This window comes from Paralichthys olivaceus, chromosome 5, assembly GCF_024713975.1.
Source record: "Paralichthys olivaceus isolate ysfri-2021 chromosome 5, ASM2471397v2, whole genome shotgun sequence".
Classification (NCBI taxonomy): Eukaryota; Metazoa; Chordata; class Actinopteri; order Pleuronectiformes; family Paralichthyidae; genus Paralichthys; species Paralichthys olivaceus.
In genome coordinates this window covers 21,421,781-21,434,417 of record NC_091097.1, presented here as the reverse complement: position 1 = coordinate 21,434,417, position 12,637 = coordinate 21,421,781, and the positions used below count along the sequence as shown (strand labels likewise).

At 41.9% G+C, this 12,637-nt stretch overlaps 2 non-coding genes and 2 pseudogenes across 2 annotated transcripts; all 4 read left to right on the top strand.

Annotated features, from left to right (window-relative positions):
• Positions 1-409: 409 nt before the first annotated feature.
• On the top strand, positions 410-528 carry LOC138409052 (5S ribosomal RNA). Its single transcript, XR_011242373.1, has one exon. It is a non-coding gene; the product is annotated as a 5S ribosomal RNA (ribosomal RNA).
• Positions 529-1,019: 491 nt separating this feature from the next.
• On the top strand, positions 1,020-1,128 carry LOC138409870 (5S ribosomal RNA; annotated as a pseudogene).
• Positions 1,129-7,912: 6,784 nt separating this feature from the next.
• Positions 7,913-8,021, top strand: LOC138409376 (5S ribosomal RNA; annotated as a pseudogene).
• Positions 8,022-8,511: 490 nt separating this feature from the next.
• On the top strand, positions 8,512-8,630 carry LOC138409051 (5S ribosomal RNA). Its single transcript, XR_011242372.1, has one exon. It is a non-coding gene; the product is annotated as a 5S ribosomal RNA (ribosomal RNA).
• Positions 8,631-12,637: the final 4,007 nt, after the last annotated feature.

Sequence of the window (12,637 nt, the reverse complement as noted above, 5' to 3'; positions counted from 1 at the left end):
ATCAAAGGAAAAAAGAATATGGAACCCTCATATCATTACTGAAAGGTGAAAGTGAGCATTCATCAGATTTGTTTCTAATCAAAACACTACTTTATTCATGTTTTATTAACATATCATTTTCAAATTGTCTTATTTGGAGAGAGCGATGAAAGAGCAGGGAGTTTACTCTGCATCAGGGAAACAACTGGATATGAAACACTGACAATATTGCTGAAGGTCATTTTTGAAAATTGTAATGATTTTTTTCTTGCAACGATATGACAAAATTGCACCTTGAGATTGATTTTGGAACAATTGACCCTCCCGCCCACCCACACCTCAAGATGCTATGGTTGCAAAGCAACAGAAGAACCATTGATGATGGTGATGATTCACATGTATAAAGGAGGTATTGTGGGTGGAGTTAATCGCTTACGGCCATACCACCCTGAACACGCCCGATCTCGTCCGATCTCGGAAGCTAAGCAGGGTCGGGCCTGGTTAGTACTTGAATGGAAGACTGCCTGGGAATACCAGGTGCTGTAAGCTTTTTAGACTTTTCTTTGCAGAGGGCGCTGTTGCTGCTGCTTCAGAGGAGACACCTCTTGGAAAAAGCAGGAAAGACTGTTCATCAAAGGAAAAAAGAATATGGAACCCTCACATCATCACTGAAAGGTGAAAGTGAGCATTCATCAGATTTGTTTCTAATCAAAACACTACTTTATTCATGTTTTATTAACATATCATTTTCAAATTGTCTTATTTGGAGAGAGCGATGAAAGAGCAGGGAGTTTACTCTGCATCAAGGAAACAACTGGATATGAAACACTGACAATATTGCTGAAGGTCATTTTTGAAAATTGTAATGATTTTTTTCTTGCAACGATATGACAAAATTTCACCTTGAGATTGATTTTGGAACAATTGACCCCCCCAACCCACCCACACATCAAGATGCTATGGTTGCAAAGCAACAGAAGAACCATTGATGATGGTGATGATTCACATGTATAAAGGAGGTATTGTGGGTGGAGTTAATCGCTTACGGCCATACCACCCTGAACACGTCCGATCTCGGAAGCTAAGCAGGGTCGGGCCTGGTTAGTACTTGAATGAGAGACCGCCTGGGAATACCAGGTGCTGTAAGCTTTTTAGACTTTTCTTTGCAGAGGGTGCTGTTGCTGCTGCTTCAGAGGAGACACCTCTTGGAAAGAGCAGGAAAGACTGTTCATCAAAGGAAAAAAGAATATGGAACCCTCACATCATTACTGAAAGGTGAAAGTGAGCATTCATCAGATTTGTTTCTAATCAAAACACTACTTTATTCATGTTTTATTAACATATCATTTTCAAATTGTCTTATTTGGAGAGAGCGATGAAAGAGCAGGGAGTTTACTCTGCATCAGGGAAACAACTGGATATGAAACACTGACAATATTGCTGAAGGTCATTTTTGAAAATTGTAATGATTTTTTTCTTGCAACGTTATGACAAAATTGCACCTTGAGATTGATTTTGGAACAATTGACACTCCCGCCCACCCACACCTCAAGATTCTATGGTTGCAAAGCAACAGAAGAACCATTGATGATGGTGATGATTCACATGTATAAAGGAGGTATTGTGGGTGGAGTTAATCGCTTACGGCCATACCACCCTGAACACGCCCTTGAACGCACCACGGAGTGACGACATCAACCATCGACCCGGAAGCAAGCCACCACGGGTGGCTGCGGAGGAACTATTTTTCTTTTTTTTTTTCTCTCTTTTCCAGCTTTTCTTGTACTCTCTCTACATCTCCCTATTTTTCTACCTCATATATGTAAATCCAACCGGACATTAGTGTTGTGATTGTCTTGTTGTGTGTATGTGTGTGTCCCCCGCGGCAGTGACGCACTGTGAGGGGGAATCGTAGCCTGCTAGGAAGTGCTCCCGAGACAATGGCAGAGACAAGCACGGAGCGGCGGAGTTTAACCGCTGACACCCACGGAGGTGACAGCGGTGGAGAGACGGAGCTGACGCAGGGTAAGTGCTGCAAAATAAATGAGAGGAACCACAGGGAGCATACAGTGATGGTAGAGATGGAGGGCGAGGACACGGCTATGGAGCTGATGCGTTGCGTACGCGAGCTATGTGGAGGGCTACTGGCGTGCCGACAGATAACCGAAAAAAAATATGAAATGACGATGAGCCATCCGAAAGGAAAGGACAGGCTCATGGAAGGCTTTAAGATTGGGGAGAATCGGGTGCACGTCAGAGAGCTAGTAAATGACGAGCTAATAGTGTCTTTCATGAATCTGCCATTTTATATTGAGGACAGGGAGATACTGGCAAAGCTACAACTCTGGGGAGTATCAGCAGTATCTCCCATTAAAAGAAGGATGTGGCCAGGGACAAATGTAGCTGATGGGACAAGGTTCCTGAAAGTAAAATTTAATAATGAAATACAATCACTGCCGTATTCCGCGAGATTTGACACAGCGCTGGGAGCTGAGTACTTCAGGGTGCTGCATGATAAGCAGGTGAAGGTGTGCAGGTTGTGCATTAAACCAGGGCACATAATGAGAGAGTGCCCTGAATTTCACTGCAACAGATGTGGAGTGCAGGGTCATTATGCAAGGGAATGCATGCAGGGGAAGAAGAGATGTGAACTATGCCAGAACCTTATGAGTGAATGCAGATGCAATAAGAGTGAGGCAGAAGATAACACAAGTGAGAGTGGACAAGAAAGTGAGAGCGGAGGCAGTGAGGAGGGGGAGGCAGAGTATATGGAAAGTGAGGAGGAGGGAGCCGGAAAAGAAACGGAGGAGACAGAGAAAGAGGATGCAGGCAAGCAGGAAGGAGAGATGCCGACAGAGGAGACGGAAGGCGGAAAGAAAGATGGAGCGAACCGGAAGGAAAGGAAGGAGAGAACGAAAGGAAACAACGAGGAGGAGAATGCGGGAAGGAGGAGAGGAGCGCTGGCACGTGAGGTGAGGACAGAAGGGACGGCAGACAGGAGGAGTGACGGGGTGGAGAAGAAAGGTCCCAAAACGAAGGAGACGAGAGGGCCAGAGAAGGGGGCGACTGTCGAAAGGCAAGACGGAAAGGAGGAAGCAGGCCCGGGGAGAACGCGACGAGAGGATGACACAGGAAGGACGGAGAATGCACTGAGTGGAGCTAAGCCCACAGAGACTGCAGAGGAGACTACCACACCACAGACGGTAGGATCCGAAACAGACATGGATATAGAGGAACAAATGAAACAACTAAGAAAAAGACAGAATACTAAGAGGCATACGAGGAATAATAAGAAAAGTAAAACTAAGGAAATAACAAAATGAAAGTAAAAATAATAATAATGTTAACAATAATTTCAATAAATGCAAGGGGGCTAAAGAACAAAAACAAAAGACATCAGATATATGGGAAGAGTAATTATGACATAATATGCTTACAGGAAACACACTGGAATGAGAGATGTATGAAAGAGGTGGAGGATGAATGGAGGGGAGAAGTATTTGCAAATAATGGAGATGGGAATGCGAGGGGTGTAGCAATATTAACAAAAAAAGGAGTGATAGGGAATGTGAGAAGGTGTGAAGATGAGGGAGATGGGAGGATGATAGGGATCAAATTTGAATATACGAATGAGGAAATGAAGCTGGTAAATGTGTATATGCCGAATGAGGAGAAAGAAAGAAAGGTGATGATTGAAAAGATGGGAACGATGTGTGATGACAACTGCATGATTGTAGGGGACTTCAATGTGTGGTGTGAGAAACTGGACGTGTCAACAAACATGCACTTTAAAAATGACACAACAAGAGAGGTATTAAAAAAATTAAAAAGTATGAAAGGACTGAGTGACGTATGGAGAGAAAGAAATCCAGAGAGGAGAGCGTTCTCAAGAACACAACTGGTAAAAGGGGAATTAAAACAGAGTAGGATAGATTTAGTATTAAGCACAAAAAGCATAGCAGAAAGGATAAAAGGTATAGAATATAGAACCACAACGTATAGTGATCATAAGGAGTTAAAATTTACAATAGGGGGGGGGGACAAAGAGAAGAGGAGGGGGAGTGTGGTGCATGAATGGTCAGTTGCTTAAAGATGAAAAATATAAAAAAGAAGTGAGAGAATATATAATGTGGGAGATGAATGACAGTATGTATGAAGAAGACACAGGGAGGTGGTGGGAAACATTGAAACAGGGGATAAGGAACATAAGCAAAAAACACAGCAGGAACCGGGGAAAGAAAGAGAGAGAGAGAGAGAAAAGGTTAAAAGAGGAGGTAGAGGAAGAAGAGAAGAAAGCAGGGGAAGGGGGTAATTATGACATTGAGGGATACATAAGGAAGCAAGACGAACTAAAAGAAATAGAAAAAAGGAAATGTAAAGGAGCAATAATAAGAAGTAGAGCTAAATATTCTATAGAGGGAGAAAAAAGTACAGGGTATTTCTTAGGGCTAGAGAAGGTGAGACAGGAGAAAAATTATTTTGAGCAAGTGGAGGGAAAGAGAGGTGAAAAAATAACCGACTTTGTGGGGATAGTGGAAAGAATAGAAGATTTTTATAGAGAGTTATATAGGAAAGAGGAGGTAGATGCTGAGAGCAGCAAGCAAGTGATAAACCAGATGGATGCTAAATTGAGTGATGAGGATAGGGAGATGTGTGAAGGAGAGATCAGTAAGGATGAGATAAAGATAGCAATAAATGGGTTAGGGAGAAATAAAAGTCCAGGGATAGATGGGATAATAGGAGAATTCTATATAGAATTCAAAGGAGAACTAGCGCCAGTGTTAGAGAAACTATTCAGAAATATAGAGGAGAAGGGAGAAATGCCGCACAGTATTATAACGGGATTAGTTAGCATAATTTACAAAAAAGGGAGCAGGGACAAACTAGAAAACTACAGACCACTGACAGTGTTAAATGGAGACTACAAAATATTCGCAAAGGTGTTAGCAAACAGGATTAAGGAAGTGATAGGGACAGTGGTGGGAAAAACACAAGCATATAGCATACCAGGAAGAGACATAGCGGACACAGTAAGTAGTATTAGGGACACAATAACATACATGAAGGAGAACAATGTAGGGGTAGCAGTCAGTTTAGATCTTAACAAAGCATTCGATAGAGTAGATCACGGTTATTTAAACAAAGTATTAGAGAAGGTGGGATTCGGAGGTAGGATGATAGGATGGGTTGGGAGATTGTACGAGGGAGCAGCCAGTAGGATTAAAGTCAATGGGATAATAACAAATGAATTCAGATTGGAAAGGTCAGTCAGGCAGGGATGTCCGCTATCAGCTTTGCTATACTCACTGTCGGCAGAGCCGTTGGCGGTGCTCATCCTACAAAACAGGAGGATAAAAGGCATAAAGCTACCGGGTGAAAAGGAGAGCACACTATAACAGTATGCAGACGATACGACAGTGACAGTGAGAGATAAGGAAAGCGTGATAGAGGTATTACAAAGCGTAGGACTGTATGGCAGGGCATCAGGAGCACGACTAAACATAGAAAAATCTGAAATAATGTATTTTGGAGAAACAAGAGAAGGGATGGAAGAGACAGGATTGAAGGAAAACAAAGATTATTTCAAGGTGCTAGCAGTTAATATAGGAATTAAAGGAAAGGAAGGGAGAGACAGGCAATATGAAGGGATAGTGAACAGTATCAGGAAGACATTAGGATTTTGGAAGAAAAGAAGATTAAAACTAAAAGGGAAGGTGATAGTGGTAAATTCGCTCATAATGAGTCGGCTGGTATATGTGATGAATGTGATGGATGTGCCTGAGAAAGTGATGAAAGAGGTGGAAGGGATAGTAAACGATTTTTTGTGGGAAGGGAAGGGAGTTAGAATAGCAAGGAAAGTACTAGAAAATGAGTATGAGGACGGGGGACTGAAACTAGTTAATTTAGAGGGAAAAAAGAAAGCACTAAGGGTGAAAATGATGGCGAGATACTTAAAAGATAAAAGGGATCAAGTGTGGAAGGTGTTTTTGGGAGATGCAATAAATAAATGTGGAGGATGCGGAGAGAGTGGATTGCTCATGGAACTAAAAAAAGGAATGATGGATGGGGTGACTGAAATATACAAAGAGATGCTTGGAGCATGGGGAGAGTTTTTGAGAGGAGTGAAGTATGAATGCAAGAATGTGAGACAGGTATGGGAGCAACCAGTGTTTTTAAATCCAAAGATTATGGCACAGGGAGAAACTATTTTCAACAGGGTGATATGGAGGGCAGGGATAAGAAAGGTAAGGGATATGGTGTATGAGTACATACCAGGTTTCACGGGAGCACAGGTTATTGTGGATGAAGTTAGAGGGAATGGGGAGGAAATATGGCTGGGCACAGCAAAAGGAGTAATAGAGAAAATAAAGACAGCAATGCCTAAAGAATGGATGGAAATGATTGAGAGAGAGAGCGAGGTGAGGGGGGAAGATAAAATAGAGATGTATGTGGGAGAAGGAGAATGCAAGGTGAGACTGGCAAATGTGAAAACCAGAGTGTTTTATAAATGTATGAGAGGGAAAGAGATAAGGAGACCGGCTGCAGAGAAAGTATGGATCAAAGTTATGAATGGAATGGATGTGGAGAGCATATGGGAGAATCTGGGAGTGAAATGGAATAGCATTGAATGCGAACACTTTGATTTCATGCTAAGGCACAACCGGATTTTTAATAATCTAATAATAAGTAAGTTTGACTGCAAAGTTGAAAAGGAATGTGATGTATGTGGGGAGGGAGTGGAAACATGTATGCATGAGTTTGTTGAATGCAAAGAACTAAGGGGATATTTTGAAAAAATAAAGAAATTAATCAATAAATGTTGGAAAGGGGAATGGGCAGAGAGAATGGAATGGAAGAAGCTGTGGCTGTTTGGTGTGAATGAAAGAAAGAAGGGATGCAATGTAAACCTTATGAACTATGTACTGAGCCATGCAAGGTATGCAGTTAAAATAAGAAGGAACAAGGCTCACTACGAGAAAAGGATTGGTGATGTATGGACTGTTTTTAAAAACGTAACAGAAAGAGATGTGAGACAGATATGGGGCTATATTGCAGAAGACGAGTTCAGAAAAGGATTTGTGGATGAAAGTACTATTATTGAAATAATAAATGGAGATGTGAATGAGGTGAGAATGAATTTTGGTTAAAAGGGATGTTTATTTTTATGATTCGATTTTGATTTTATTAATTTATTGATTTGTGTGTTTTTCTGTGAAGTAAATAATATGCAAGTAAAATGTACAGGCCTGGAAACGGGATGACATATTACAAAATGTGTTTAAATGTAATGTACATAAATATGCATAAAATGTAAATGTAAACTATTTTTGATAATAAAAGAAAAAAAAACAAAAAACACGCCCGATCTCGGAAGCTAAGCAGGGTTGGGCCTGGTTAGTACTTGAATGGGAGACCACCTGGGAATACCAGGTGCTGTAAGCTTTTTAGACTTTTCTTTGCAGAGGGTGCTGTTGCTGCTGCTTCAGAGGAGACACCTCTTGGAAAGAGCAGGAAAGACTGTTCATCAAAGGAAAAAAGAATATGGAACCCTCACATCATCACTGAAAGGTGAAAGTGAGCATTCATCAGATTTGTTTCTAATCAAAACACTAATTTATTCATGTTTTATTAACATATCATTTTCAAATTGTCTTATTTGGAGAGAGCGATGAAAGAGCAGGAAGTTTACTCTGCATCAGGGAAACAACTGGATATGAAACACTGACAATATTGCTGAAGGTCATTTTTGAAAATTGTAATGATTTTTTTCTTGCAACGATATGACAAAATTGCACCTTGAGATTGATTTTGGAACAATTGACCCCCCCGCCCACCCACACCTCAAGATTCTATGGTTGCAAAGCAACAGAAGAACCATTGATGATGGTGATGATTCACATGTATAAAGGAGGTATTGTGGGTGGAGTTAATCGCTTACGGCCATACCACCCTGAACACGCCCGATCTCGGAAGCTAAGCAGGGTCGGGCCTGGTTAGTACTTGGATGGGAGACCGCCTGGGAATACCAGGTGCTGTAAGCTTTTTAGACTTTTCTTTGCAGAGGGCGCTGTTGCTGCTGCTTCTGAGGAGACACCTCTTGGAAAGAGCAGGAAATACTGTTCATCAAAGGAAAAAAGAATATGGAACCCTCATATCATTACTGAAAGGTGAAAGTGAGCATTCATCAGATTTGTTTCTAATCAAAACACTACTTTATTCATGTTTTATTAACATATCATTTTCAAATTGTCTTATTTGGAGAGAGCGATGAAAGAGCAGGGAGTTTACTCTGCATCAGGGAAACAACTGGATATGAAACACTGACAATATTGCTGAAGGTCATTTTTGAAAATTGTAATGATTTTTTTCTTGCAACGATATGACAAAATTGCACCTTGAGATTGATTTTGGAACAATTGACCCTCCCGCCCACCCACACCTCAAGATGCTATGGTTGCAAAGCAACAGAAGAACCATTGATGATGGTGATGATTCACATGTATAAAGGAGGTATTGTGGGTGGAGTTAATCGCTTACGGCCATACCACCCTGAACACGCCCGATCTCGTCCGATCTCGGAAGCTAAGCAGGGTCGGGCCTGGTTAGTACTTGAATGGAAGACTGCCTGGGAATACCAGGTGCTGTAAGCTTTTTAGACTTTTCTTTGCAGAGGGCGCTGTTGCTGCTGCTTCAGAGGAGACACCTCTTGGAAAAAGCAGGAAAGACTGTTCATCAAAGGAAAAAAGAATATGGAACCCTCACATCATCACTGAAAGGTGAAAGTGAGCATTCATCAGATTTGTTTCTAATCAAAACACTACTTTATTCATGTTTTATTAACATATCATTTTCAAATTGTCTTATTTGGAGAGAGCGATGAAAGAGCAGGGAGTTTACTCTGCATCAAGGAAACAACTGGATATGAAACACTGACAATATTGCTGAAGGTCATTTTTGAAAATTGTAATGATTTTTTTCTTGCAACGATATGACAAAATTTCACCTTGAGATTGATTTTGGAACAATTGACCCCCCCAACCCACCCACACATCAAGATGCTATGGTTGCAAAGCAACAGAAGAACCATTGATGATGGTGATGATTCACATGTATAAAGGAGGTATTGTGGGTGGAGTTAATCGCTTACGGCCATACCACCCTGAACACGCCCTTGAACGCACCACGGAGTGACGACATCAACCATCGACCCGGAAGCAAGCCACCACGGGTGGCTGCGGAGGAACTATTTTTCTTTTTTTTTTTCTCTCTTTTCCAGCTTTTCTTGTACTCTCTCTACATCTCCCTATTTTTCTACCTCATATATGTAAATCCAACCGGACATTAGTGTTGTGATTGTCTTGTTGTGTGTATGTGTGTGTCCCCCGCGGCAGTGACGCACTGTGAGGGGGAATCGTAGCCTGCTAGGAAGTGCTCCCGAGACAATGGCAGAGACAAGCACGGAGCGGCGGAGTTTAACCGCTGACACCCACGGAGGTGACAGCGGTGGAGAGACGGAGCTGACGCAGGGTAAGTGCTGCAAAATAAATGAGAGGAACCACAGGGAGCAGACAGTGATGGTAGAGATGGAGGGCGAGGACACGGCTATGGAGCTGATGCGTTGCGTACGCGAGCTATGTGGAGGGCTACTGGCGTGCCGACAGATAACCGAAAAAAAATATGAAATGACGATGAGCCATCCGAAAGGAAAGGACAGGCTCATGGAAGGCTTTAAGATTGGGGAGAATCGGGTGCACGTCAGAGAGCTAGTAAATGACGAGCTAATAGTGTCTTTCATGAATCTGCCATTTTATATTGAGGACAGGGAGATACTGGCAAAGCTACAACTCTGGGGAGTATCAGCAGTATCTCCCATTAAAAGAAGGATGTGGCCAGGGACAAATGTAGCTGATGGGACAAGGTTCCTGAAAGTAAAATTTAATAATGAAATACAATCACTGCCGTATTCCGCGAGATTTGACACAGCGCTGGGAGCTGAGTACTTCAGGGTGCTGCATGATAAGCAGGTGAAGGTGTGCAGGTTGTGCATTAAACCAGGGCACATAATGAGAGAGTGCCCTGAATTTCACTGCAACAGATGTGGAGTGCAGGGTCATTATGCAAGGGAATGCATGCAGGGGAAGAAGAGATGTGAACTATGCCAGAACCTTATGAGTGAATGCAGATGCAATAAGAGTGAGGCAGAAGATAACACAAGTGAGAGTGGACAAGAAAGTGAGAGCGGAGGCAGTGAGGAGGGGGAGGCAGAGTATATGGAAAGTGAGGAGGAGGGAGCCGGAAAAGAAACGGAGGAGACAGAGAAAGAGGATGCAGGCAAGCAGGAAGGAGAGATGCCGACAGAGGAGACGGAAGGCGGAAAGAAAGATGGAGCGAACCGGAAGGAAAGGAAGGAGAGAACGAAAGGAAACAACGAGGAGGAGAATGCGGGAAGGAGGAGAGGAGCGCTGGCACGTGAGGTGAGGACAGAAGGGACGGCAGACAGGAGGAGTGACGGGGTGGAGAAGAAAGGTCCCAAAACGAAGGAGACGAGAGGGCCAGAGAAGGGGGCGACTGTCGAAAGGCAAGACGGAAAGGAGGAAGCAGGCCCGGGGAGAACGCGACGAGAGGATGACACAGGAAGGACGGAGAATGCACTGAGTGGAGCTAAGCCCACAGAGACTGCAGAGGAGACTACCACACCACAGACGGTAGGATCCGAAACAGACATGGATATAGAGGAACAAATGAAACAACTAAGAAAAAGACAGAATACTAAGAGGCATACGAGGAATAATAAGAAAAGTAAAACTAAGGAAATAACAAAATGAAAGTAAAAATAATAATAATGTTAACAATAATTTCAATAAATGCAAGGGGGCTAAAGAACAAAAACAAAAGACATCAGATATATGGGAAGAGTAATTATGACATAATATGCTTACAGGAAACACACTGGAATGAGAGATGTATGAAAGAGGTGGAGGATGAATGGAGGGGAGAAGTATTTGCAAATAATGGAGATGGGAATGCGAGGGGTGTAGCAATATTAACAAAAAAAGGAGTGATAGGGAATGTGAGAAGGTGTGAAGATGAGGGAGATGGGAGGATGATAGGGATCAAATTTGAATATACGAATGAGGAAATGAAGCTGGTAAATGTGTATATGCCGAATGAGGAGAAAGAAAGAAAGGTGATGATTGAAAAGATGGGAACGATGTGTGATGACAACTGCATGATTGTAGGGGACTTCAATGTGTGGTGTGAGAAACTGGACGTGTCAACAAACATGCACTTTAAAAATGACACAACAAGAGAGGTATTAAAAAAATTAAAAAGTATGAAAGGACTGAGTGACGTATGGAGAGAAAGAAATCCAGAGAGGAGAGCGTTCTCAAGAACACAACTGGTAAAAGGGGAATTAAAACAGAGTAGGATAGATTTAGTATTAAGCACAAAAAGCATAGCAGAAAGGATAAAAGGTATAGAATATAGAACCACAACGTATAGTGATCATAAGGAGTTAAAATTTACAATAGGGGGGGGGGACAAAGAGAAGAGGAGGGGGAGTGTGGTGCATGAATGGTCAGTTGCTTAAAGATGAAAAATATAAAAAAGAAGTGAGAGAATATATAATGTGGGAGATGAATGACAGTATGTATGAAGAAGACACAGGGAGGTGGTGGGAAACATTGAAACAGGGGATAAGGAACATAAGCAAAAAACACAGCAGGAACCGGGGAAAGAAAGAGAGAGAGAGAGAGAAAAGGTTAAAAGAGGAGGTAGAGGAAGAAGAGAAGAAAGCAGGGGAAGGGGGTAATTATGACATTGAGGGATACATAAGGAAGCAAGACGAACTAAAAGAAATAGAAAAAAGGAAATGTAAAGGAGCAATAATAAGAAGTAGAGCTAAATATTCTATAGAGGGAGAAAAAAGTACAGGGTATTTCTTAGGGCTAGAGAAGGTGAGACAGGAGAAAAATTATTTTGAGCAAGTGGAGGGAAAGAGAGGTGAAAAAATAACCGACTTTGTGGGGATAGTGGAAAGAATAGAAGATTTTTATAGAGAGTTATATAGGAAAGAGGAGGTAGATGCTGAGAGCAGCAAGCAAGTGATAAACCAGATGGATGCTAAATTGAGTGATGAGGATAGGGAGATGTGTGAAGGAGAGATCAGTAAGGATGAGATAAAGATAGCAATAAATGGGTTAGGGAGAAATAAAAGTCCAGGGATAGATGGGATAATAGGAGAATTCTATATAGAATTCAAAGGAGAACTAGCGCCAGTGTTAGAGAAACTATTCAGAAATATAGAGGAGAAGGGAGAAATGCCGCACAGTATTATAACGGGATTAGTTAGCATAATTTACAAAAAAGGGAGCAGGGACAAACTAGAAAACTACAGACCACTGACAGTGTTAAATGGAGACTACAAAATATTCGCAAAGGTGTTAGCAAACAGGATTAAGGAAGTGATAGGGACAGTGGTGGGAAAAACACAAGCATATAGCATACCAGGAAGAGACATAGCGGACACAGTAAGTAGTATTAGGGACACAATAACATACATGAAGGAGAACAATGTAGGGGTAGCAGTCAGTTTAGATCTTAACAAAGCATTCGATAGAGTAGATCACGGTTATTTAAACAAAGTATTAGAGAA